The sequence below is a fragment of the Schistocerca cancellata genome, chromosome 10 (genome assembly GCF_023864275.1).
Source record: "Schistocerca cancellata isolate TAMUIC-IGC-003103 chromosome 10, iqSchCanc2.1, whole genome shotgun sequence".
In the NCBI taxonomy this organism is placed as follows: Eukaryota; Metazoa; Arthropoda; class Insecta; order Orthoptera; family Acrididae; genus Schistocerca; species Schistocerca cancellata.
The window spans coordinates 127,764,600-127,790,625 of record NC_064635.1 but is presented as its reverse complement, the minus strand read 5'-3'; the positions used below and the strand labels follow the sequence as shown (position 1 = coordinate 127,790,625).

Here is a 26,026-nt window from a genome sequence, read left to right as displayed (position 1 = left end):
TTCACTTAAAAAAGATGTTTTTATTAATAAAATTCGGTACGTAAATAAGACACTACACAATTTGTTTTATTGTTTATCTTCATCACGCATCAATTTCTGCTGCTTTCATTTCAATATGTCCAATTGGTATAATAGCACCAGCCTTTGCAGCTCTGAAGTAGACAAATTTAGTGTCATCTGTTTCCATACTTAATCTCCGACATTTAGGCACTCTCTCATGCCCCGAAGCAGGCGATTGAGAAGGTACGACGACTTCAGGGCCCATGAGATCCATATGGTCAGCTGCAACAATTTGTGGTAGCTGCAAAATTGATTCTTGTTCATACAACGTGCAGTCTGTGTCAGCTACCTCCAAATTCCGTGATGAAGAGATGACAGGTGGAACCACCACCTACTGCACAAGCTGTAAAAATTTAAAAAAAGTAATAGTAGTGTGTCAGGATTCAGTTTCTAGTTAGTAAATGTACCAAATAGGTTTACGCAGAAATGTGGGAGGGTTTCTTCCAATTTCATGCATAGTACACTGTGTTACTTTTACAGAAAAGTGGTGATACATTAGACGAAATTTACCAAACACTGTTTCATTTTCACACCTTAAAAATATGTATTTTTCTGAATCACAATTTCAAACCATTAAGCATATAATAAAAAATATCGGAAAGTATGGGACTTACCAGGAACTCTGTGGATAGTTGGGTTGCAGTCATCTCCATCCAAAAACTTCAAAAATGTCTGCTCCCAATTTTTCAGGGAAATCTTAATGTTTCCCGTCTTATTAACATCCGTCTTGGCCTTGATACAGGATTTCATGTTGTGCAGTTTCTTCATTATCTGCCCGTCCGTAATTTCTTTACCGAAACTAACCATATAACGGTGTTGTATTTCTTTAATACAATCCGCCTTCTCTCTTCTTGCGGCCAGAGTTTGCGATTTACTGATGATTGCGGGGTAATCTTTCATAATGTTGACAAAGGCTAATTTTGAGTCTTCCATTTCGGCACAGAAATGACTTGAGAAAAACTTTCGGTATCACAAACACACGCAAACGAAACAAACTGAGAACAAAAGATGTTGGATTTTAATCTCTTTGCTGAGAACTTACTCAGTAAGGAGGGGAGGTAGTCTTTTAGTCAAGTTGTCCCACAAACTCCTCTTCTCCCCAACTCTATTCAACACCTGCTCAATAGTTATGTGATCTACGCATCTAACCTTCAGCATTCTTCTGTAGCACCACATTTCGAAAGCTATTCTCTTCTTGTCCAAACTATTTATCGTCCATGTTTCACTTCTATACATGGCTATACTGCATACAAATACTTTCAGAAACGACTTCCTGACACTTAAATCTATACTCAATGTTAACAAATCTCTCTTCTTCAGAAATGCTTTCCTTGCCATTGCCAGTCTACATTTTATATCCTCTCTACTTCGACCATCATCAGTTATTTTGCTCCCCAAAAAGCAAAACTCGTTTACTACTTTAAGCGTCTCATTTCCTAATCTAATTCCCGCAGCATCACCCGACTTAATTCGACTACATCCCATTGTCGTCATTTTGCTTTTGTTGATGTTCATATTATATCCTCCTTTCAAGACACTGTCCATTCCGTTCAGCTGCTCTTCCAGGTCCTTTGCTGTCTCTGACAGAATTACAATGTCATCGGCGAACCTCAAAGTTTTTGTTTCTTCTCCATGGATTTTAATTAGAACTTCGAATTTTTCTTTTGTTTCCTTTACTGCTTGCTCAATATACAGATTGAATAACATCGGGGATAGGCTACAACCCTGTCTCACTCCCTTCCCAACCACTGCTTCCCTTTCATATCCCTCGACTCATAGCTGCCATCTGGTTTCTGTACAAATTGTAAATAGCCTTTCGTTCCCTGTATTTTACCTTTGCCACCTACAGAATTTGAAAGAGAGTATTCCAGTCAACACTGTCAAAAGCTTTCTCTAAGTCTACAAATGCTAGAAATGTAAGTTTGCCTTTCCTTAATCTATCTTCTAAGATAAGTTGTAGGGGCAGTATTGCCTCACGTGTTCCAATATTTCTATGGAGTCCAAACTGATCTTCCCCCGAGCACTGTTCACTTGAATAGCAATATGTTTATTGAGAGTTTCTCTTCATTTCATCCAAGATACAAATCGTCATTTGACTTGTTGCAACACAATAAAACTGAACAATAAGATTGTTTGCATTTTCTTCTGGAGCCCAGGAGTTCATGGTAAAACCTGCAAGTGGTAGCAAGGAATAATTAACATTTTAATTTTTTTAAAATGTAAGTTTATTTTATCAATTTTAATTGATATAATTTTTAATAATTATTAAATTAAAAGAGACACATACATTTATTACTAATGAACATAAATACTGCAATATACATAAAAACCTATGTGATAGAATTTTTTGAATCTTTTTCCTGTTTTGGGAGGTCAGAATCTATAAGAAAATGTTAAAAAAATCCTATGCAGTTTTTTAATCGCAGACCCGTGGAAACCATTTTACCTTTATATTTGTAAAACATGCAAGTTGGAATTTTTGAAGATGTTGAGATATAAATCCTCTACAACCTAAACAATGACTATATAATGAGTTGTATAGTACTAATTATAAATGAAACAGACATTCTTGATGTAAGGCAACTAAGTAGCCCGTTGGCCACTGAAGAGATGTTGATTTTTGTAGAGTTGTGGTAATGGGCTGTGCACACTCGCCATTCAATTGACAGCAAGCTGTGGTCTGGGATATTATTACTTAGCATGGATTATATACATACTAAGGTAGATCCAAAGATGACTGATTATGGGACAGAATAGTTATAAAAAAAATCTTTACAGCCAGTGGCTATTTGATTTATAATTACCATCATACATGGCCGCATTCCACCGTTGACTATGATGGACAGTCACAGGTTATATAGTTTATATATCTTGACACAATATCACTGGGCACATGACATTGTAAACCCACCTTACATCAACAAGTCAGCAAGTATAATGAGATTCCTACCATTATTTGGAAAGCATGCACAGACAGCATACAAGCTCCAATGAGTTGCACTCTTATTGATGAAAGGTAATGCAGAAATCTTTGAAAACTGTACATGCCAGTTACACTACTGTCTTCACTTAAAAAAAAGAAAAAAAATTGAATAATAATGAAAGAGAGACTAATGCATTACTTCAGGTCTGGCAAAGCATAGCTCACGAGCTATTATCCTCCAGTAAGTGCTTCCCCCTACAGTCGAGAGAGGCAGCATCTTCCTTCAACCGCTTCCTCTAAGTGTACTGGTATGCTCTCTCACCTTGATATGCATCAGCTGCTCTCAGCTATTTATTCAGATTTACTCTCCTCAATATCTATCTATTGCTCAAGTAATTTTTTATTGCTACTGTGACTTACTTTGGTTATTACTACAGCTGTCACGGCTTTTCAGAATGTCTTAAAGAAAGACCACTGAAAACTATATTTTCAATGATGAGTGGGGGATTAAGTTTTTTTGTACACAACTGCAATGAAAAATCCGAACGTTTAATATGTAAAAAGCGCTGAAGTCAAACAAAGGTATTAATCTTGTTAACAGAATCTTCTGTTGGTACTTGTAGAACAAAAGCAAACTGGTGCTTTTCATTTATTATTAATCTTGCTTGACTTTTCTCTTCACTCCGTAAAGGAACACATGGGTGTTACTCTCATGATGAACAATGTGCTGTAGTGGATAAGCTAAAAATAGAAATAGAAAAGTTACCTAAACTATCGGGTCTTAGAGAAGAGTGTTTAACTATATGTAAGCGGTAGGCTCAATATTCAAAAAAGATCAGAAACACTTCAGTAACAGCATATACCTAAAAGAATGTGCACTAGATATGTCAAAAGGCATTTGTTTGTGATGATGTCACTATTATTTAAGAATAGCTGCTTCGTAATTTAAAGCTGTAAGACTCTTCTTCTTGAGATGGGTCATAGCAGAAACTAAACAATTTAATTGCAGACTGTCTGTCAGGAATACTGATGACACAGATCTCAGCCAACAATTAATTTTTATACACATAATAATAGACTACTTTTTTTCTGAACAAAGAATTACTTGCTTTACTTTCGTTGCTAGGAGCAATAGCTTTGGGTATTTTTAATGCTGTTGAAAGTGAGTTGACAAACTTGGTTGTTTTCAAAAATGCTCTGTAGTTTATACTAGTAACATACCAGCTTTGATCGGTAGTGTAAATAGCGTTGTTGGCCAGTTATGAAAAAAATGGAAAAATTGCTTTTCATTGTACTATCGAACAGGAAACACTACATGGTAAATGTGTTAGAATGCTGTCCGCAATGAAAAATGTAACAAAAATTATGGAGATAATATGCTAAGACAGTCCATGACTGTTTCATTGAAAGTTTAAGCAATTTTTGGTAGAAGATGATGCAGTGTATGGATATAAATTTCTTCATCCCGTAAATTCTTGTCTGAGTGCAGTACACCATTTAGTTCTTTTTTCCATTAGAAGTTTAATAGGTAAAATCTAATGCTTCGGGACTTGAAAAGAAACTGAAAGGTTCACTTTCTTTTTCAGAATTAGCTTTTCTAACAAGTGTTACAGATCATGTAAATAATTTGAATTTACATTTGCTTCTAGGTGGTGGTTATGACTCACAACCCAGGACTACTGACTTGTCGTTGCAATTGGCCAGCGTGAGTGTGGCTGTGGTGAGGCCGCGATGGCAGTGCACAGGACAAGTTGGAGGGGAAAACATTTGCTGGAAGGGAATGATTCGTGAGCCACACTTTGCCAGGCATGAATTACATGAATCCTTTTCAATGAAGCACAGTTTCTTTTCTGAAATGGGAGAAGTACAGTATCAGCCATTACTCTATTCAAAATACTGTACTAAGCTGCTAGTAAGGATGACTGTATCACAGCCATGTTCTTAGACTTGTGCAAAGTTTGACACTTGATAATAAAATACTACTAAGCAAGTGCTAAGTAGAAGAGAAACAGTGAACAAGTGGTTCCAGTCTTACCTGGAAAAGATGGTGCAAAAGGTTAAATAGTTCACATATGTGCTGATGATATATTTTTAGTAAAATAACTGTCAGACAAGAAAGATACAAGCATAGGTGTTTCTCAGGTTAGTGTATTGGGCTCACTTCTGCTATTTTTCCAGACAAAGAGAACAGGTTCTCTTTGCAGATGACAGCAACACAAGTCACTGATGAAACACCAGAACTCTTATTACAGAAAGCAAATAAAATCCTAAATGATGTTTAAGACTGCATAGTATATAATAAATTAATGTTGAACATAAAAAAAACAATCCATTACACTTCAGCATAAAGAGAGGAAACAACTTTGTCACATTAGGCATAGACAATAAATCTATGGATTTTGTAACAAGCACAAAGTTTTTATGGATGGACATTGTTACCTAATATGGAATAAGCACACACAGACAGTGGGAAAAAATGTCATCAACATGTTATGCTCTTAGGGGTTTAGCATCAGTTTGTAACAACTGCTGTCTGGGGATGACATACTATGCCTATATGCTCTCAGTTCTTAGCTATGGGATCCTTTTCTTGAGATCAATGGCAAAAACAGTGACAGTTTTTAAATTGCATAGAAGTGCTGTAAGAATAATAGCTAAAAGTAATAGCTGGGCTCATTGTAAAGAGCTGTTAAAAAAACCCGGTATTTTATTACACCAATTGAGTATATCTACCAATCTGTGGTGCATATCGCCGGCCAGAATGGCCGAGCAGTTCTAGGCGCTACACTTTGGAACCACGCGACCGTAATGGTCGCAGGTTCGAATCCTGCCCCGGGCATGGATGTGTGTGATGTCCTTAGGTTAGTTAGGTTTAAGTGGTTCTACGTTCTAGAGGACTGATGACCTCAGAAGTTAAGTCCCATAGTGCTCACAGCCATTTTTTTGTGGTGGATATCAGGGTAAACATTACCAAGTATTTCACTAATAGTTCTATACACAATTACAGAATAAGAGCCAATTTGGAGGATGACTTTACTCCAATGCACTGTGATTCAAACATTTTATTTGCCCTACTAGTTTCAGATGCTGCCCACTCTTGGGTACATCCGTAGCATCGTATGTGGACAAATTGTCATTTCCCTAAAAAATCATGTGCCATGCATATCTGTACACAGCATGATCAACAGTCATCATCCTGTAATGTTTACCACAAATCACACTGTACACACTTGTTCCAGAAACTGTCACTTGTGCATAACTGCATGGGAAAATTTAAAAATTTTCTCATGCAGTCATGGACATGTGACAGTTACAGGAACACGTGTATATAGTGTGATTTGTGGTAAACCATTACAAAATGATGACCATTGCTGTACACAAATATGCACAGCACATGATCTTTTTGTGAAACAACAATGATGTGTCCCCTTCTGTTACTATGGAACAGGCCTGGCAAAACAGCACTCCAGCATATTGCTCCGAGCACAGTGGTGAGTATGGCTGAAAGGCAAGGAGGAATAGGAAAAGGACGGTTTCAGCTGCATGCCACTAGAGCAAAGCAGACACCAAGGAGTTTGCTGGCAATACTACTGAATTAAGTCAGCTATATGTTCCGCATTAGAAATACTATGTTGTCTGCAAACTTGCCGCCCTCTCCCCTGTTAAAAAAAGGCTACAGTGGTGAAGCCACCAAATGGGAATTACTGCATCTCTCTTGTTTAAAAGAAAGACACGCAAAGTGCTTATGATGTTATTGTACTATTGTAAGATGGAAAAACACTTACTGGAACATCACTGCAAATCAAACCACATACACAGTATGATGCATTTGTCTTCTGATGAATGACAGTGAATCATGACTACACTAAAGGCGGCAATTAGGAAAAAAAAACTGAGTTAAGGCTAAGTACAGAGGGGATAAAACTTTTTATGGTCACCATCATCAATTATTTGAATTCATTAACGGGTTTAAGGTGAGGGCAGAATCATTCGGCAACAGATATGGCAAACAAGATTGACAGTATCAAACAAAAGTTAATCGAGTGGAAAAAATCAGCTTCAAGTTCACAACATGGAACATTTCTCATAACTCAAGGCAGTCATTTGTGGACCAGAAACTGACTATATTTGAGTAGGTGACACGTTTCATAATGAGTTCTCCAAGAGATTCCAAGACACTGCATGATGGAATACAGATTTCGATTTGCTTGTCAGAACAATCTCACTTTTGGCTGGCTAATGTACTCCATTACTTCCAAGCCGAATTGATAGGCGTACAGTGTAATACCCAATCTTAAGGGCCTATTCGTCAAATCCAGAAATTTACAAGACTTTTATAAAATGTTACCCCAACAGCACTATCCTTGCCTGCACAGACAAGATGCTAATGTTATTTCAGTGTTTGGTTCCACATATCAGTGCGTAAATATTTTTTTCTGTTATGAAATTGGTAAAGTTCTATCAGCGTTCAGTTTAACAGTATCATGAATCATACTTCCAGACCTTACATATACAAAAATCAAAATGTATATATAAATTTATGATGATCATAACTACCTGCTAAATGCCTGTACATAAACTTTCTGTAGTTTGTTCACCATAACCAAGTAATGAAAGCTATTGCTTTGGCACAGCTGAGAATAAATACAAGTGTTAAACACCTGCTTGTATAAGTATGCTGAAATATTCACCTCTTAAAAGTAATCACACTGTGTTGCAAACACATCTTCCTAATTTCCCCATATGTGCAGCCTTCATCATACAGTTGTTTCACTCGCACACCTCCTCAGAATAGTGCAGTAATGGGGGAAACTGGAGTGCTGGGTGGACTCTGCTGCACTCCAAGAGTGCAAATCTTGAGTATTGGTGGCTCCTGAAACTAGTAAAAAAAAAAACAATATTTTGAACACAGCCTGACTGAATAATGATTTTCTTCAAACTTGCTGAGGCTGTGTGCCTCCACACAGAAGAACTGTATAATAATCTGTCACAGGAAATGAAAAATACTGCTAAAATAGCTTTTGGTCAGGGTGTGCTCCCCAGGCTAGGAGCAGCTGAGAAAAACCTCCAGGGCTAACAACCGTGACTGTAGCCCCAGTGGCTCTAACCATAAGGGCCACGACATACATAATATTATCAATCACGGAAAAGTGTGATAAGAAACAAATTGTCACAGGTGGGCAATCCACCGGAAAAAAGTGCACAAGCAGACAATCACATTCTGGGGCGTCTGCAGCATTACACAGAGATAAGTCTGAGCGTCTTGGAACCACAAGCAAAATAAAGTATTGAAAACCAAATTACATAGCTATTTTCAACATAAATTCTTTTCTCCAAGAACCACGCAATTCTCATAACATCCCTACAAGAAACAAGTTTCTTAGGTGAAAACAATTTTGATTGTGGAGGCTTCAGAATATACAAAGAGGAAGGGGGAAGGGTGAAAAACACACTGAACCTTGGAACTGGCTTCAGAATAATATAAAACATTTTAGACTCCATTATCAACTTTGAATCACAGTGTGAAAGACTCTCCACACTTACCTTCAAATCTGCTAACAAAGTATACATCATCGTAAGTGCACGTACCCCAATAAATGAAGACAAAATAAAGGACAAAGAAAAGGTGGAATGTTTTTGGGACCAACTCCATGATGGCGTGAAAAACATTCCAGAAAAACACAATGTCCTACTTCTGGAGATCTTCAATGCCCAGATAAGGAAGCTGAAAAAAGAAAAACAATTGTTGGCAGTTACCTAGCACACAACTGGACTAACCAAAACGGCACCAGATTGATAGAATAGGTGCCAAGGACACATGATCCTTAACTTCAGCATTTAAAAAGCTACTTCAAAAAACAGAGAACATGGGTCTCACCAAACCCACACTTAGGTAAATTCTAGCTTCATCATACGGGAATCAAATTAAAGTTTCATACATAAACACAAAATGTCTAAATCCTCAGGAGCTAACTCAAAATCATCCCAACATGTAAAAATGGAGCCTACAACCCCAAAAGAAGAAAGCACGATCTAGAAAGGACAATAAACTAGAACGAGTTTTCCCTCACAACTGAAGACATGCAAAACCAAAACTTGGACAAATAAAATAAAGCCTAATAAGTAAAGCCGAGCAATTAGCTCCCATAACCAAAGCCAAAAAACATGCCTGGTGGAGAGAAGAATGTGATAGACTCCTTGAACTAAGAAGAAAAGCATGCCAACAGTGGCAGACAAAATGAATGTCACAGACGAAACTTCTAAAACATAAGAAAATTAGTGAGTAAAAATATCATAAGAATAAAAGGAGCCCATGAAAACCAACTCCTCCACATCAATGAAGACTTTATCAAAAATAACAAAAGTAACTTTTATAGAACTTTGAAACAGGGAATAACCAAATACAGCCCACCAGCTCCCAGACAAAAACAAAAATATTATCCACAGTAATACGAATTATTGCAAAATATTGGCAGAATATTTTGGAAACATTTCAACAGTGGAGAACCCACAGAAAAAAAATGGACTTTAAGACCTCAACAATAACCAACCCTAGTTCCGAACCACCCTCCACTGAGGAACTGCAATCATTCATTTCAAATCTCAAAAACTATAAGGCCTTGAGAGAAAACGAAATCACAGCTGAACTTTGGAACAATATTAACAAAAATGTGGTAGACTATCTGAAACACCTCTAAGAAAATCTAGACAAATGAAGTGTTCCCAGCTGAATGGAAGACAGATCTCATCCACCCATAAGAAAGGATCCAAAACAGATCCCAACAACTAGGGATCTCATGCTTAGATGTAACATACATGATATTATGTAAAGTCCTACTAAATATGGCAGAACCCCAATTAGACCATCAACTTGGAGAATACAAAGTGGATTTCAGGACATGGAGTTCCTACCCAGAACACATCCTGAACCTTGACAACCTCTGGGCATACCATAAATTAAGAGCAATATAAGCTGTAATCACTTTACATAGCATTCACCTCAGTAGACCAGGAATCCCTCATCTCTACACTAAAAGAATTAAACCTAGACAACCAAACCACTAACTTAATCAAAGAAACCCATACAAACACTTACTCCAAAGTCAATTTCATGGGAGAACTTTCAGACAATTTTGAGATAAAAACTGGTATATGGTAAGGATTTTTTTTTTTTTTTTTTGTGGTTTTAGGGCGCACAACTTCAATGGTCATTAGCGCCCTGACTACTCTAAAAATGCACCGCGAGCCACAAGTTGACAACAACAACTAAAAGGAAAAACACAATAAAAGACAGACTGACAGGCATAGGATTAAAAAACTTCATCAAATGTCCTTAGCGAGGTGTGTCAAATTGATAAAACAAAGAACACGAGCAGCTGCTCGTGGGTCATCCGCTAAAATGTCATCGAAAGTATTAGGCAGGTTAAGATCGAGGCGCAGTTGGTTAAGATCGGGACAGGACATTAAAATGTGTCTAACCGTCTGCAAGTGCCCACATGGTCAGAACGGCGCCGGCGCAGCCGTCAGCAGATGGCGATGGCTGAACCGGCAGTGTCCAATCCTTAACCTTGCTAAAACGACCTCCTCCCGCCGAGAAGGGCGTGAGGAGGACGTCCAAGCCACGGGAAGAGGTTTTAAGGCCCGAAGCTTGTTGTCGGTAAGTGCAGCCCAATCGGCATGCCACAGCGACACAACGCGCCGACAAATGACCCTGCTAAAATCGGACGAAGGGACACAACAAGAAGCTGTCCGAGGCTGGAGGACCGTAGCCTTGGCCGCGGCATCTGCAGCTTCGTTCCCAGGGATACCGACATGGCCAGGAACCCACATAAAGCTAACCGGCGGACCGACGTCCACCAGCCGCTGAAGAGAGCGTTGGATCCGGTGTACGAAAGGGTGAACCGGGTACGGATCACTGAGGCTCTGGATGGCGCTCAGGGAATCTGAGCAGATGACATAAGCAGAATGTCGGTGGCGGCAGATGTAAAGAACAGCTTGGTAGAGGGCAAAGAGCTCAGCTGTGAAGACCGAACAATGGTCATGGAGCCGGTATTGGAAACTTTGTGCCCCGACTATAAAGGAACACCCGACCCCGTCATTGGTCTTAGAGCCATCTGTATAAATGAAAGTCATGGTGATGAACTTCGAACGAAGTTCCAAAAAACGGGAGTGGTAGACCGAACTGGGGGTGACCTCTTTTGGGAGCGAGCTGAGGTCAAGGTGAACGCGGACCTGAGCCTGGAGCCAAGGTGGCGTGTGGCTCTCGCCCACTCGAAAGGTTGCAGGGAGTGAAAAATTAAGGTGTTGAAGGAGGCGACGAAAGCGAACTCCAGGGGGTAGCAGGGCAGAGACATACAACCTATATTGACGGTCAAGAGAGTCGTCAAAAAAGGAACGATAAGACGGATGGTCGGGCATTGACAGTAGCCGACAGGCATACCGACAAAGCAGTATATCGCGCCGGTAAGTGAGTGGCAATTCGCCAGCGTCAGCATGAAGACTCTCTACGGGACTGGTATAAAATGCTCCGATCGCAAGTCGTAAACCCCGATGTTGTATGGAGTTGAGGCGGCGTAAGATGGATGGCCGTGCAGAGGAGTATACGAAGCTCCCATAATCCAGCTTGGAGCGGACGATCGACCGATATAGACGAAGTAGGACGGTTCGATCCGCTCCCCACGACATACCACTGAGAACACGGAGGACATTTAAAGAACGGGTACAACGGGCGGCCAAATATGACACGTGGAGACCAGCTAAGTTTCCTGTCAAAGGTAAGGCCTAAAAATTTGGTTGTCTCCACGATTGGGAGAGCAACGGGACCAAGTCGTAAGGACGGTGGGAGAAACTCTTTGTAGCGCCAGAAGTTAATACAGACCGTCTTCTCGGCAGAAAAACGGAAGCCATTGGCGACACTCCAGGAGTAAAGACGGTCAAGAGAACGCTGAAGACAGCGCTCCAGGACACGTGTACGCTGCGCGCTGCAATAGATGGTAAAATCGTCCACAAAAAGAGAGCCTGATACATCAGCTGGGAGGCAATCCATTATTGGATTGATCGCGATGGCGAACAGAGCGACGCTCAAAACTGAGCCCTGTGGCACCCCATTCTCCTGGCGAAAGGTGTCGGACAGGACAGAACCCACACGTACCCTGAACTGTCGATCCATTAAAAAGTAACGAATAAAAAGAGGGAGGCGACCGCGAAGGCCCCATGTATGCATGGTGCGGAGAATGCCCGCCCTCCAACAGGTGTCGTAAGCCTTCTCTAAATCGAAGAACACAGCCGCGGTCGGGCGCTTCCGCAAGAAGTTATTCATAATGAAGGTCGACAAGGTAACCAGATGGTCAACAGCAGAGCGGCGCCTACGAAATCCACATTGGACATTGGTAAGTAGGCGTCGAGACTCAAGCAGCCAAACCAATCGAGAGTTAACCATTCGCTCCATCACTTTACTGACACAGCTGGTAAGTGAGATAGGTCGATAACTGGAAGGCAAGTGCTTGTCCTTCCCCGGCTTAGGAATCGGGACAACAATAGACTCGCGCCAGCATGCGGGAACATGTCCCTCAATCCAGATGCGATTGTATGTACGAAGAAGAAAACCTTTACCCGCAGGAGAAAGGTTCTTCAGCATCTGAATATGAATAGAATCAGGCCCTGGAGCGGAGGACCGTGATCGGCCAAGTGCGGTTTCGAGTTCCCGCATGGTGAATGGGGCATTATAACTTTCACAATTCGAGGAGCAAAAGTCAGGTGGCCTAGCCTCCTCTGCCTGTTTGCGGGGGAGGAAGGCAGGGTGGTAATGAGCGGAGCTCGAAACCTCGGCGAAAAAGCGGCCGAAGGCATTGGAGACAGCCTCAGGGGCCACAAGGACTTCATTCGCGACCTTCAAGCCAGAAACTGGGGAGTGGACCTTAGTGCCAGATAGCCGGCGCAGGCTACCCCAGACAACAGAAGGAGTAAAACTGTTGAAGGTGCTTGTGAAAGCAGCCCAGCTGGCTTTCTTGCTTTCGTTAATAATACGACGACACTGAGCACGTAATCGTTTATAATTAATACAATTCGCCACTGTAGGGTGGCGTTTAAAGGTGCGTAAAGCACGTCGACGAGCACGTAAAGCGTCTCTACATGCTGCGGTCCACCAGGGGACCGGTGCGCGACGTGGAGAAGAAGTAGGGTGAGGGATGGAATATTCAGCAGCAGCGAGAATGACTTCCGTGAGGTGTGCGACCTGACGATCGCAGCTTGTGAAGGTTTGATCCTGAAAGGTCGCCCTGGAAGAAAAGAGCCCCCAGTCTGCCTTGGAGATGGTCCAACTAGAGGAGCACGGAGAGGGAGTATGCTGCAGGAGATGGATAACACACGGGAAGTGGTCGCTCGAATAAGTATCAGCAAGTGCATACCACTCAAACCGGCGTGCAAGTTGGGGAGTACATATAGAGAGGTCTAAATGGGAATAGGTATGAGATGTGTCCGAAAGAAAAGTAGGGGCGCCAGTATTAAGGCAGACAAGATTGAGCTGGTTGAAAAGGTCTGCTAACAAGGAGCCCCTCGGGCAGGAGGCTGGAGAACCCCAAAGGGGATGGTGGGCATTGAAGTCTCCAGTTAACAAAAACGGTGCAGGTAGCTGAGCAATAAGTTGCATCATGTCTGCCCTGGTAACGGCAGATGACGAGGGAGTGTAAACGGTACAAAAGGAAAACGTAAAAGTGGGGAGAGTAATGCGGATGGCGACTGCCTGCAGGCCGGTGTGCAACGTGATGGGATCGTAGTAAATATCATCCCGGACCAGCAACATAACCCCTCCATGAGCTGGGATTCCTACCATAGGGGGTAGGTCAAAACGCACAGAGGTGTAGTGTGCCAAGGCAATGTGATCGCATGGGCGTAGCTTCGTTTCCTGGAGGGCTACGACGAGCGGACGATGCAAGCGGAGCAGCAACTTCAAGTCCTCTCGGTTGGAGCGAATGCTGCGAATATTCCAGTGAATAAGTGCCATCGTAAGAAAAGGAAGATGAGAGAAGGGGTCACCTCGAAGGCCGCTTAGGGCCTGGCTTCGAGCGAGCACTGCCGCCGCTATCAGTAGGCGGACAGTCATCGTCCATTGGGTCTATAGGGTCATCAGCCATCTCGGGAGGATGGCCGGGAGGGGGAGCTTCCTCCGCCGGTGAACGGCCAGATGTACGGCTACCGGCGATGCGGCCAGGCGAAACGGATGACGGCCTGGGGCGGCAACCGCTGGGTGGCGCAGGAGAAGAGATGCGCCGTGGCGGAGAAGGAGAACTGTGCTTCCTATGCGCCTTTTTGGAAGGACGTTTGGTGGAAGTACCGGTCGAAGGACGGAGGAAGTCTGCACGGGATGGTTCCTTCTTGAAGGACCGTGCATCTGACTTCGGGGTCTTCGACTTAGCAGAAGCTGAGGAAGTGGCTGGTGTCTGTGGTGTGATGGGAGGAAGAGGAGACGTCGACCGCGCGATCTTAGCACTGGCCGAACGGACGACCGTGGTGCTGAAGGTCAGATCGCATGTCTGGGTTGCGACCTCCCGGGTAGTCCGAGGAGAGGCGAGGACAGTACTATATTTCCCCGCTGGGAGCAGCGTGGGCTTCCTACTAGCCAATAGCTTGCGAGCAGCCGAGGTGGACACTTTCTCTTTGACACGAATTTCTTGGATGCAACGTTCGTCCTTATAGACAGGACAGTCGCGGGAGGATGCGGCATGGTCACCCTGACAGTTCACACAATGAGGCGACGGAGGTGGACAGTCACCCTCATGGGCATCCCTGCCACAAGTGACACATTTAGCCGCATTGGAACAAGACTGTCGAGTGTGATTGAAACGCTGACACTGGTAGCAGCGCGTAGGTGTCGGGACATAGGGGCGAACAGAAATAACCTCGTAGCCCGCCTTGATGCGCGATGGCAGCTTAACACTATCGAAGGTCAAGAAGAGTGTCCGGGTCGGTACAAGGTCGTCGTTGACCTTTTTCATGACCCGATGGACAGCCGTCACGCCCTGCTCAGCGAGGAAAGATTGAAGCTCCTCGTCAGTCAATCCGTCGAGGGAGCTAGTATACACTACACCACGAGACGAATTCAAAGTTCGGTGGGCCTCCACCCGGACAGGGAACGTGTACAGGAGGGTGGCCCGAAGCAGTTTTTGTGCCTGAAAGGCACTCTCAGTTTCGAGTAATAAGGTGCCGTTACGCAACCTGGTACAAGATTTGACAGATCCGGCTATGGCATCAACGCCCTTCTGAATAACAAAAGGGTTGACAGAGGAAAAATCCTTTCCGTCCTCAGTGCGAGAAACTACGAGGAACTGTGGGGCAGGCGGTAGTACTTTTGTCACTGTTGGCTGGTCACGTTTCCGTTTTTGGGTCGAAGTCGAAAGCGATGGAGTAGAATCCATTGCGGAGGAATCCCCCATGATTGCCAGCGTCTCCGATGGCGCGCTCCTTCCTTGTGGGGACCCTCTCAGAGGGCACTCCCGCCTTAGGTGAATATTTACACCTCAGGTCACACCTCCCGAGAAACAGACGGAGGGACCAATCGGCATGGACAGAAGGTATCAGCTCAGGCAATCACCCCTCCCCGGGCCTGGCCTTTACCAGGGGGTACGCGCGTGCCTTACATGTCTACCCAGGGCGGGGACTTACGCGTTACCCCGTCACCGGCTACGCGTGCGAACGCGTGGGTCGGCCTTCAGACACGCACAGGGAGGAAGGAAGAAGAGGAAAAAGAAGAGAGAGAGGGAGAAAGAGGACAGACTGTCTCAAACGCCGAGGCGGAGACCAGAGAAGGCAAGGAGAAGAAGGCAATGAGAAGGCAAGGAGAAAAAGGCAATGAGAAGGCAAGGAGAAAAAGGCAATGAGAAGGCAAGGAGAAAAAGGCAATGAGAAGGCAAGGAGAAAAAGGCAATGAGAAGGCAAGGAGAAAAAGGCAATGAGAAGGCAAGGAGAAAAAGGCAATGAGAAGGCAAGGAGAAAAAGGCAATGAGAAGGCAAGGAGAAAAAGGCAATGAGAAGGCAAGGAGAAAAAGGCAATGAGAAGGCAAGGAGAAAAAGGCAATGAGAAGGCAAGGAGAAAAAGGCAATGAGAAGGCAAGGAGAAAAAGGCAATGAGAAGGCAAGGAGAAAAAGGCAATGAGAAGGCAAGGAGAAGTCAAGGGAAAGAGTAAGGAAGACAGTGAGGTGGAGAAGAGCAAAGAAAGGGACCAACAAAAGGAAGGAAGAAACGAGAAGTGAAAAACCAAAAATACCATGATTATAGGTCGTGAAACCGTCCGTCTCCGGACACAGGCGCTAACTACCCCCGTGAGGGGGATGGACTCCTTTTAGTCGCCTCTTACGACAGGCAGGAATACCTCGGGCCTATTCTAATCCCCGGACCCGCAGGGGGGATGGTAAGGAGCTGGACACCCTCCACTGCTATTTAACTGTGCCCTAGAAAAAGTAGTTAGAGAATGGAACACGAAAATCCATAGTGGACTCCAACGAGGAATAAAAAACAAAGGCATTGAAGTCAATTGTCTAGCTTTTGCAGATGATAAGGCCCTATGAGCCGAGAACTGGGAAGAAGCCAAGGAACAGACCACAGAACTACAGAAACAAGTTGAAAAACATCGGTCTCAAAATCTCCTTTGAAAAGACCAAAGTAATGACAAACATAAAAAAAAACCACAACAACATTCTAAAACGGGAGAACAAAAAACTGAGGTTGTCAAAGACTTCAAACATCTTGGAGAAAGGATCAGCTGGAATGCTCTTGAGAAAATGGCTATGGACTCTAGAAGAAGTAAAGCTGAACTGGTGTTCCAACTCACCAGAAACACACAACCAAAATGGAATGGAATGCAAAAATAAGACATTGCAATAAAGTAATCAAACCGGAATCCCTGTATGAAGCTGAAACATTGTCCATCTTCAACCATGGCTAAATTGAAAGGCTGGAGATGAAAGAAAGGCAGATATTTAGGAAAGTCCTTGGCCCCAAGTCCACAACAACAAACTAATTCATATAAAAAATGTAACCCTTTACCAAATTACAAAAAAGCTCTAAGACCAATAAGGAAAAGAAGAATTGATTTTTATGGACATGTCCTCAGAACGAACCCCCAAAAACGTTTGACTGGAATGGAGAAGGATTTGGGGGAAAAAAAGGACAAGAAAGAGAGGTTCCAAGTCAAAACAAAAACTAAACAGACAATCCAAGCTTCTAAAGAGCGAAGTAAAGCAAGATCAGAAAGAATGAAACAATACTTGGCTAACAGAAGGCCACAAAACATTGAAAGTTGATCTATTTAACATAGCCCAAAGTAGGGTGAAACGAAAGAAGAACGAATCATATTTATGGCTGTTTCAGAACCAGATGAACCTTGCTGAAACAGGTTGTGGTCTCAATAAAGTTCTCGACAGCAACTGGATTGGGTATTTATTCATTAACTCTACCCAAAACAAAATGACATTCTATATGGAACCCAGCATGCATTCTAAAAGCACCAGCCACGTGAAACTCAGCCTGTGCTCTTCACAAGCATAATTTTAACTGTCATGTATGGAGGTAATTTGGTGGATTCAGTATTACTGGACTTTTGAAAAGCTTTTTATTTGTTACCAGTTAATGTGTGTGCATGGAATATCTAAAGAGGTATACACTTGTTCTGAAGATTTCTTTGTAAGCAAAATACAGTATATTGTTTTAGAAGGAGAGTCACCATCACAGACACAATATTTGGCATGCCTCAAGTACCCATGTGATTTTATGCACTAGTAACTTAATGGATATTATTTGTCATAATCTCATACTTTCTGTAACTGATGCAATTCTCACTAAGGTAGTTTTATCCATTTCTGCAGTTGCAGTGTACAAAAAGAAGTCAGAAACTGAAAGTGCTTTAGAACATAGATTGCTTCCCTTTCCCCATTATTCTTCATCACACGCATTGAAATCATAGTGAAATACCTCAAGGAAGTGGAAACAGAACGCAGAAATGCTCTTTTATTTATAGATGATATAATCTTTTAGAGTGAATCTAACACTGAGCTTCTAACATACTCTGTCATAGCAAAATGGATAGCTGAACAGTGCTAAAAAAAATCCGAACATGTAAAAAGAGGTAAAGTATGTAAAATCTGTAAATATTTCTCATATTTGGCTTGATGTTATATTTTGGTGAACTTATGGAAACTATGGAATCAAATGCTGAATTTTGTGTCATCATATCAAATCCACCGGTTAGTCCCTCAGTCGTTAGGGGTAAAACCCAATGGGACTCGGGGCAAGTAAGGCTAGCAACCTGCTTCCCTGGTACTTTAAATATGATGCTGGCAACAATCAGAGCAAAATTCCTCGGACCTTTGGAGGAGACAGAGTCCCACCTCTAACTGACAAACCAGGGACTCCTAAGATACGACTTGGCAAACAAATGGTAATGAGATGGGGAGCTATTAATGTCAATGGGGGCTACTCTGGGAAGAAGGTAGAGCTGGCAGAGGCTGCAAGTAAGATGGGGCTGGACGTTTTAGCTGTTAGTGACATTCGGGTAACGGGTGAGAAAGAAGAGGAAGTGGGAGAATACAAGGTCTACCTGTCAGGAGTCAAAGCAGGAATAGCACAACGGGGTGTAGGGCTTTACATCAGGAAAGAAATGGAACCCAGCGTAGTTGCAATAAGGTATGTAAACGAACGACTGATGTGGATAGATTTGACAGTGTCTAGCAAGAAAATTAGGATTGTGTCAGTATATTCGCATTGTGAAGGGACAGATCAAGATAAGATGGATAGTTTTTATGAGGCACTCAGTGATGTAGTTGTTAGAGTAAAGGACAAGGACAGTGTTCTGCTCATGGGTGATTTTAACGCCAGGATTGGAAATCGAACAGAAGGGTATGAAAAGGTTATGGGTAAATTTGGAGAGGATATGGAGGCCAACAGGAACGGGAAACAACTTCTTGGATTCTGTGCCAGTATGGGCTTAGTAATCACAAACTCCTTTTTTAAACATAAGAACATTCACCGGTATACTTGGGAAGGCAGGGGAACCAGATCTGTCACTGACTATATAATAACAGATCAGGAATTCAGGAAGGCTGTGAGGGACACACGTGTATTCAGGGGATTCTTTGATGACACTGATCATTATTTAATCTGCAGTGAAATTGGGATTGTGAGGCCGAAAGTGCATTAGGTCAGGTCCATATGTAGGAGGATAAGAGTGGAGAAACTTCAGGATAAGGAAATCAGGCACAAGTACATAACAGCGATCTCAGAAAGGTACCAGTTAGTTGAATGTAGTCAATTACAGTCATTGGAAAAGGAATGGACAAGGTACAGGGACACAGTACTAGAAGTTGCTAAAGAATGTCTTGGAACAGTAGTGTGTAAAAGTAGGATGAAGCAAACAGCTTGGTGACATGATACAGTCAAGGCAGCCTGTAAAAGGAAAAAGAAGGCGTATCAAAAATGGCTACATACCAGAACCGAGGTAGACAGAGAAAGTTATGTTGAAGAAAGAAACCAAACAGATAATTGCAGCATCCAAGAAGAAATCGTGGGAAGACTTTGGAAACAGGTTGGAGACTATGGGTCAAGCTGATGGAAAACCATTCTGGAGTGTAATTAGCAGTCTTCAAAAGGGAGGTAAGAAGGAAATGACAAGTATTTTGGACAGGTCAGGAAAACTGCTGGTGAATCCTGAGGATGCCTTGGGCAGATGGAGGGAATATTTTGAAGAGTTGCTCAATGTAGGTGAAAATATGATCAGTAATGTTTCAGATTTCGAGGTAGAATGGGATAGCAATGATGATGGAAATAGGATCACATTTGAGGAAGTGGAAAAAAAATGGTCAACAGATTGCAGTGCAATAAAGCAGCTGGGATGGATGAAATTAAGTCGGAACTCATCAAATACAGTGGAATGTCAGGTCTTAAATGGCTACACAGGATAATTGAAATGGCCTGGGAGTCAGGACAGGTTCCATCAGACTGGACAAAAGCAGTAATCACACCAATCTTTAAACATGGAAACAGAAAAGTTTGTAACAACTACAGAGGTATCTCTTTAATCAGCGTTGTGGGTAAAATCTTCTGAAGTATTGTTGAAAGGAAAGTGCGAGTATTCGTTGAGGACCAATTGGATGAAAATCAGTGTGGGTTTAGGCCTCTTTAGAGGTTGTCAGGATCAGATCTTTAGCTTACGGCAAATAATGGAGAAGTGTTATGAGTGGAACAGGGAATTGTATCTATGCTTTATAGATCTAGAAAAGGCATATGACCGGGTTCCTAGGAGGAAGTTATTGTCTGTTCTACAAGATTATGGAATAGGAGGCAAACTTTTGCAAGCAATTAAAGGTCTTTACATGGATACTCAGGCAGCAGTTAGAGTTGACGGTAAATTGAGTTCATGGTTCAGAGTAGTTTCAGGGGTAAGACAAGGGTGCAACCTGTCTCCACTGTTGTTCATATTATTTATGGATCATATGTTGAAAACAATAGACTGGCTGGGTGAGATTAAGATATGTGGAAACAAAATAAGCAGTCTTGCATATGCGGATGACTTAGTTGTGATGGCAGATTCGACTGAAAGTTTGCAAAGTACTATTTCAGAGCTAGATCAGAAATGTAAGGACTATGGTAGGAAGATTAGCATCTCCAAAATAAAAGTAATGTCAGTGGGAAAGAAATATAAACGGATTGAGTGCCAAATAGGAGGAACAAAGTTAGAACAGGTGGACGGTTTCAAGTACTTAGGATGCATATTCTCACAGGATGGCAACATAGTGAAAGAACTGGAACCGAGGTGTAGCAAAGCTAATGCAGTGAGCGCTCAGCTACGATCTACTCTCTTCTGCAAGAAGGAAGTCAGTACCAAGACTAAGTTATCTGTGCACCGTTCAATCTTTCGACCAACTTTGTTGTATGGGAGTGAAAGCTGGGTGGATTCAGGTTACCTTATCAACAAGGTTGAGGTTACGGATATGAAAGTAGCTAGGATGATTGCAGGTACTAGTAGATGGGAACAATGACAGGAGGGTGTCCACAATGAGGAAATCAAAGAAAAACTGGGAATGAACTCCATAAATGTAGCAGTCAGGGTGAACAGGCTTAGATGGTGGGGTCATGTTACACGCATGGGAGAAGCAAGGTTACCCAAGAGACTCATGAATTCAGCAGTAGAGGGTAGGAGGAGTCGGGGCAGACCGAGGAGAAGGTACCTGGATTCGGTTAAGAATGATTTTGAAGTAATAGGTTTAACATCAGAAGAGGCACCAATGTTAGCACTGAATAGGGGATCATGGAGGAACTGTATAAGGGGGGCTATGCCCCAGACTGAACGCTGAAAGGCATAATCAGTCTTAAATGATGATGATGATGATGATGATGATGATGAATTTTCAGTGTAACTGACATGATAATCTGCATCACAAACATCATACACAAAGCGCCCTTTTCATGTGCTCAGCATTATCCCTTAAATACTGTAATAAAAAAATCACAGATTCCCTAGAATGTTAATTTCAGCCAGAATATTGTATTAAATAACACCCACTCCAAGTACCATTTTTGGACAGGAAAAACAATGAGAATGCATGAATTTAGCAGATCTATGTAGTGTGAGACAGAGCACCTTACATTGTGCCTACTGGAATTGCAATAGCTGTGAACAGATGTGCAGTACGAGTCATGCGCAAATGGCATCAGATGCCAGTGTGTACGTAAATTCTATGTGATCTGGTAGAGATCACTAGCTGATGGACACTGAAGTGCAGTCAAAATAGTGTCATTTTTATTTGCAGTTCTGTTTGTTTAATTTTTCTAATCATTTATTAATTATTATTACAACTGTACTTCGTTATGAGAGTGAATGAAGGTGTAAATGTGAAATAATGTTTCACATAAAGGTTTTGTACCATACATTGAAGTAACTGGTCTCATGAAAAATGTTCAAGAATGATGTATGTGCTAGTTATTCGTACAGGGGAATTTGTTATAAACTATTTTGTTAGTTTATGGTACTGGGAAAATAAGATTATGATTTCGGGAAAGTAGTTTCGTTAAGAGGGAGTTAGCTTTATATTTGTGGGTTTTCAAAATTTATTTATGTTAATTTACTGATCTGACGCAGTGACAAATTTTGATTGATTCAGTGTATATGCACGGGATTTAGCAGATCTGATGCTACTTTCTGATTGGCTGTGATGTTTCTCTGGGAATCAGAAATCAGCATATTTGTGTGTGTTTTGGGAACTAGAAGCTTCTTTTGTGTGGAGAGAAGAGTGTCAGGTCCTGGATCTGATAGTGATAATACTTAATAATATGTACTCCATGGAGAGCTGCATCAAACCAGTCTCAGGACTGAAGACCACAACAACAACAACAACAACAACAACATGTACTCCACTGAAAATTATTAATACCAAAAAGTTTGAGAAGTGACATTAAGTGCAGAAGAGAGTTTGATTTAATGCACGATGTGAAATTCACAGCTTTTGGTGACATTTTAAATAACTAAATTTCACATGGTTTATTACTTACTTGCAAATATGAACATTTTGTTACGTGAGACTGATCACAGCATAGGAATTCTAAAAGAAACAATCCACTAGCAAACTTCGTGTGACAGATAATTCATAATTACCATAAACTGGCTATGGTTTTGAATTATGCATGTGTGTGAACTTTTCAGACTTTGCACAGCTGAGAGTAAGGCTTGTTAGTAACTGGTGTATGCAAGCTTACCATATTAGAGTGAAATTTTACGCACACAAATACTTTCATTTACCTACTCCTTCTGACAAAACAATTTTTAGTTAAGCCGATGGTTACAAGGCATACAGCTGTTTTTTCTACAGCTTTTTCTGGCTGAGAACTGCATTTCAGTAACTTCAAGGAGGTGTGCATCTGAAAAAGAGAGATCCACCATAAGATGAGTGGAACTATGGAACGCAGTGCGTTGCTGCACATTGATAGCAAGCAATGGCATTATTAATCTTGAGGTTCTGGACAGGGTAGCCAAACATTATAAATTCTTCAGTATATTGAACAGATTTGTCTGCCTAAGAGTTAAACATACCACATTCAAAACTTTCCAGCTGCCCACCATGTCCTATTGTTTGAAGACACGTGTCGCAACAAAAATAAAGGTAAATGAATGATGAGCTTGAGAAACAAAATTTGTTAGGTCTGCTCTACAATAAGCTGTTCTGTTGGTAATCTGCATCCTTGTTTCATCTTTGTCATTGCTGTCTATGAGGTGTGGGCTACAACGAAACAGCCTAATCGAATTCTACATCAGCACTTTGAAAGGAATGTGCCAGAATAAAGACCAGTTGGATGTCCAAGAAATAGACGGCTGGACCAATGGAAAGAAGACCTTGAAAGGAAAGGAGAAGGCAGAATTGGAGCCTGTGGTGAGGGAGGGAATCTACAATGACAGAAATAGGAGGCAAATAGTTTCGAAATATCATACCCACCTGTATGCAACTGCCGTATCAGAAGTGCTGCACAATAAAATACACAAAACCAGACACATACAGGAGTTGGCAATACACTTTTCAAATAAATTACGTGATATATGAGGTAACTGTCGGAACCGATAAAAAAAATCAGTGTATCATTGTCACCTACTCTTGTGATTGTTTCTTACTGACACAGATATTAATAATTGTTTAAGATCATTTAATGACTTGTAGATGGCAAACTTCATCCTCTCATTTCACATGCTAAATAATGAATTTATACCCATCAAAACTTTCTGTCTACACATTTTAGTCGAGTCGCTTTGAAATATTCAAATCCATGAAGAGAAATTTGTTTATGTAACCCAATTTTGAATAAAATATGTTTATTTCTGCTAGAGAAATTTTTAGGAAACACTGTAAAACAAGATTGTTGATGACACTTCCTGGCAGATTAAAACTGTGTGCTGAATCGAGACTCGAACTCAGGACCTTTGCCTTTTGCGGGCAGGTGCTCTACCATCTGAGCTACCCAAGCACGACTCCAACCCCGGCCTCACAGCTTACTTCTGCCAGTACTTGCCGGGATGAGAGTCATGTTTGGGTAGCTCAGATGGTAGAGCACTTGCCCACGAAAGGCAATGGTCTCGAGCTCGAGCCTCCATCCGGCACACAGTTTTAATCTGCCAGGAAGTTTCATATTAGCGCAGACGCCGCTGCAGAGTGAAAATTTCATTCAAGATGGTTGATAATCCAAAATGTAAACATTTCGAACATTCATAACTTTCAACTTTATTTTAAAGACATCTCTATATCTGAGTCAATGGTGTTTCATCACTGGAATGCTTGTAAATGAAGGCAACTCAAATATTTAAATATTTTGCCTGTAATTTGAATATTTCAAAAGTCACTTTTCATACAGGAATTTTCATGAATTTATATGTGACAGAAAAAGTTTATGTCTAATACAAAGGATTATTTAGAATGTTTTCTTAGTTTATGTGGAATTTGTAAACACACTTAAAACTCTGCAAACATTTCATTTCATGTTAAATCTGTAAACATTTTAATGACAATGTGTGTAACAAATGTGATTGTTCAAGGGTCAGAGGAGGTCAATATGGAGTAGTTTGTCTCTGATGCTTTTTGGCATATTATCCATATCATATAATTTTGAAGATATATGAAAATGTGACACAGTCACTGTTTCATTATATAGTTTACATAATTAGAAATACCTCTTAAAAGTTGACTGTGTGCCAACTACGATTAAATCTTACATAAGCCTCCCGGCAGGACACGATGTGTGAAAATGTGGAACAGAATTTCTCAAATAATACTAGAGCAGTTGTTGACTGCTGAAGCTAAGTTTGTATTGGCTTACACTGCTTCTTACCTGTCACACTCAATTTGCAAGTCATTTAAGCATTTGTCTCAAGCAGCTTAAACTCATTTCCTTCCGAATGCACCTAGCTTAATTTACCCTGGTGACAAACTGGGAACCAGCACAGATTCAGTTGATAGGGACCAGACAATATTGAGTGTGCGACATGGTAAAAACAGCATCTGCATCAAATCCATAAAAATCAAACAATGGAAAATCCAGGATGGAATGTAACAATACCAGAGAAGGAAAGTTGCTACTTACCATATAGTAGAAATGCAGAGTCGCAATAGGCACAACAAAAAGATTCACACAATTATAGCTTTCGGCTATTAAGGCCGCCAGCACCAGTGCATGATGGGAGTGGCGGCTGGGTGGGGGTACGGAGGAGGCTGGGGCGGGGAGGGTTAGTATGGTGGAAGTGGCAGACAGTCAAGTGTTGCAGTTTAGACGGAGGGCAGGAGAGCTATACTATAATGTTTATATGGCTTTCCAGGTGAAATATTGCATAACCTAAAAGTGTTACAATGAATTACATGAAAATAAGAATTTAAGTAGTTTACATTTTGATTGAAATTTTTATGACAGAATTATTCATTATGCAATTTTTGTCGAGGTGTTTTACATCATATGTTCCGAAAATGGAACTTCCAACATCTGGTAAGTCTAACAAAATGGCAAAGTACTGGGAAAAGTCGAAATTTGATCCACTGAAGTGGAGGTAACAGAAAAAGAAAAGGAGTGTGAGGAAGCTAGGAGAATGACAGTGAAGGAAAAAGTGGGTAAAAACAAAAACTTTAAGATAAAAGAAGGAAGATTCAAGAAAGAATAAGACTAGTTAGGCAGAAAAATGAAGAAGGTGTAGTTTCAACTACTGATATTTCTAACTCCCCTATTTGGACTTAAAACTGTGCTCAGTCTTTTGGAAGAGCAGAAAATTAAGCTTAAAAAAATCTTTGACAACTAGTCCCAATATGAAAATATTTGTTCTTAAAAAAATTAGCAGGTGACATATTGGATTTCTGTCACTGCAAAAAAGACTAATCGGTTATACAACTCACCTAATGATGAATAGAATAACTCCAAGAATTCTTCACATACTAACACTGCTAGCAACAAAATTACATAACTTGATATGTACTTAACTACAAGAGTCTGACTGAATAAACATTCAGTTACCTTCACATGATGGGCTGTCA

At 41.4% G+C, this 26,026-nt stretch overlaps 1 long non-coding RNA gene across 2 annotated transcripts; it reads right to left on the bottom strand.

Moving 5' to 3' along the window:
- Window positions 1–25,194, bottom strand: LOC126106672 (uncharacterized). 2 transcript variants are annotated; one of them, XR_007523384.1, is made up of 4 exons: window positions 24,840–25,194; window positions 7,675–7,862; window positions 675–2,232; window positions 1–403 (listed from the first exon to the last, which is right to left on the bottom strand). It is a non-coding gene; the product is annotated as an uncharacterized LOC126106672 (long non-coding RNA). The 2 variants fall into 2 exon arrangements; XR_007523383.1 differs by lacking the exon at window positions 24,840–25,194 and having other exon boundaries at window positions 7,675–8,310.
- Between the last annotated feature and the right edge of the window lie 832 nt (window positions 25,195–26,026).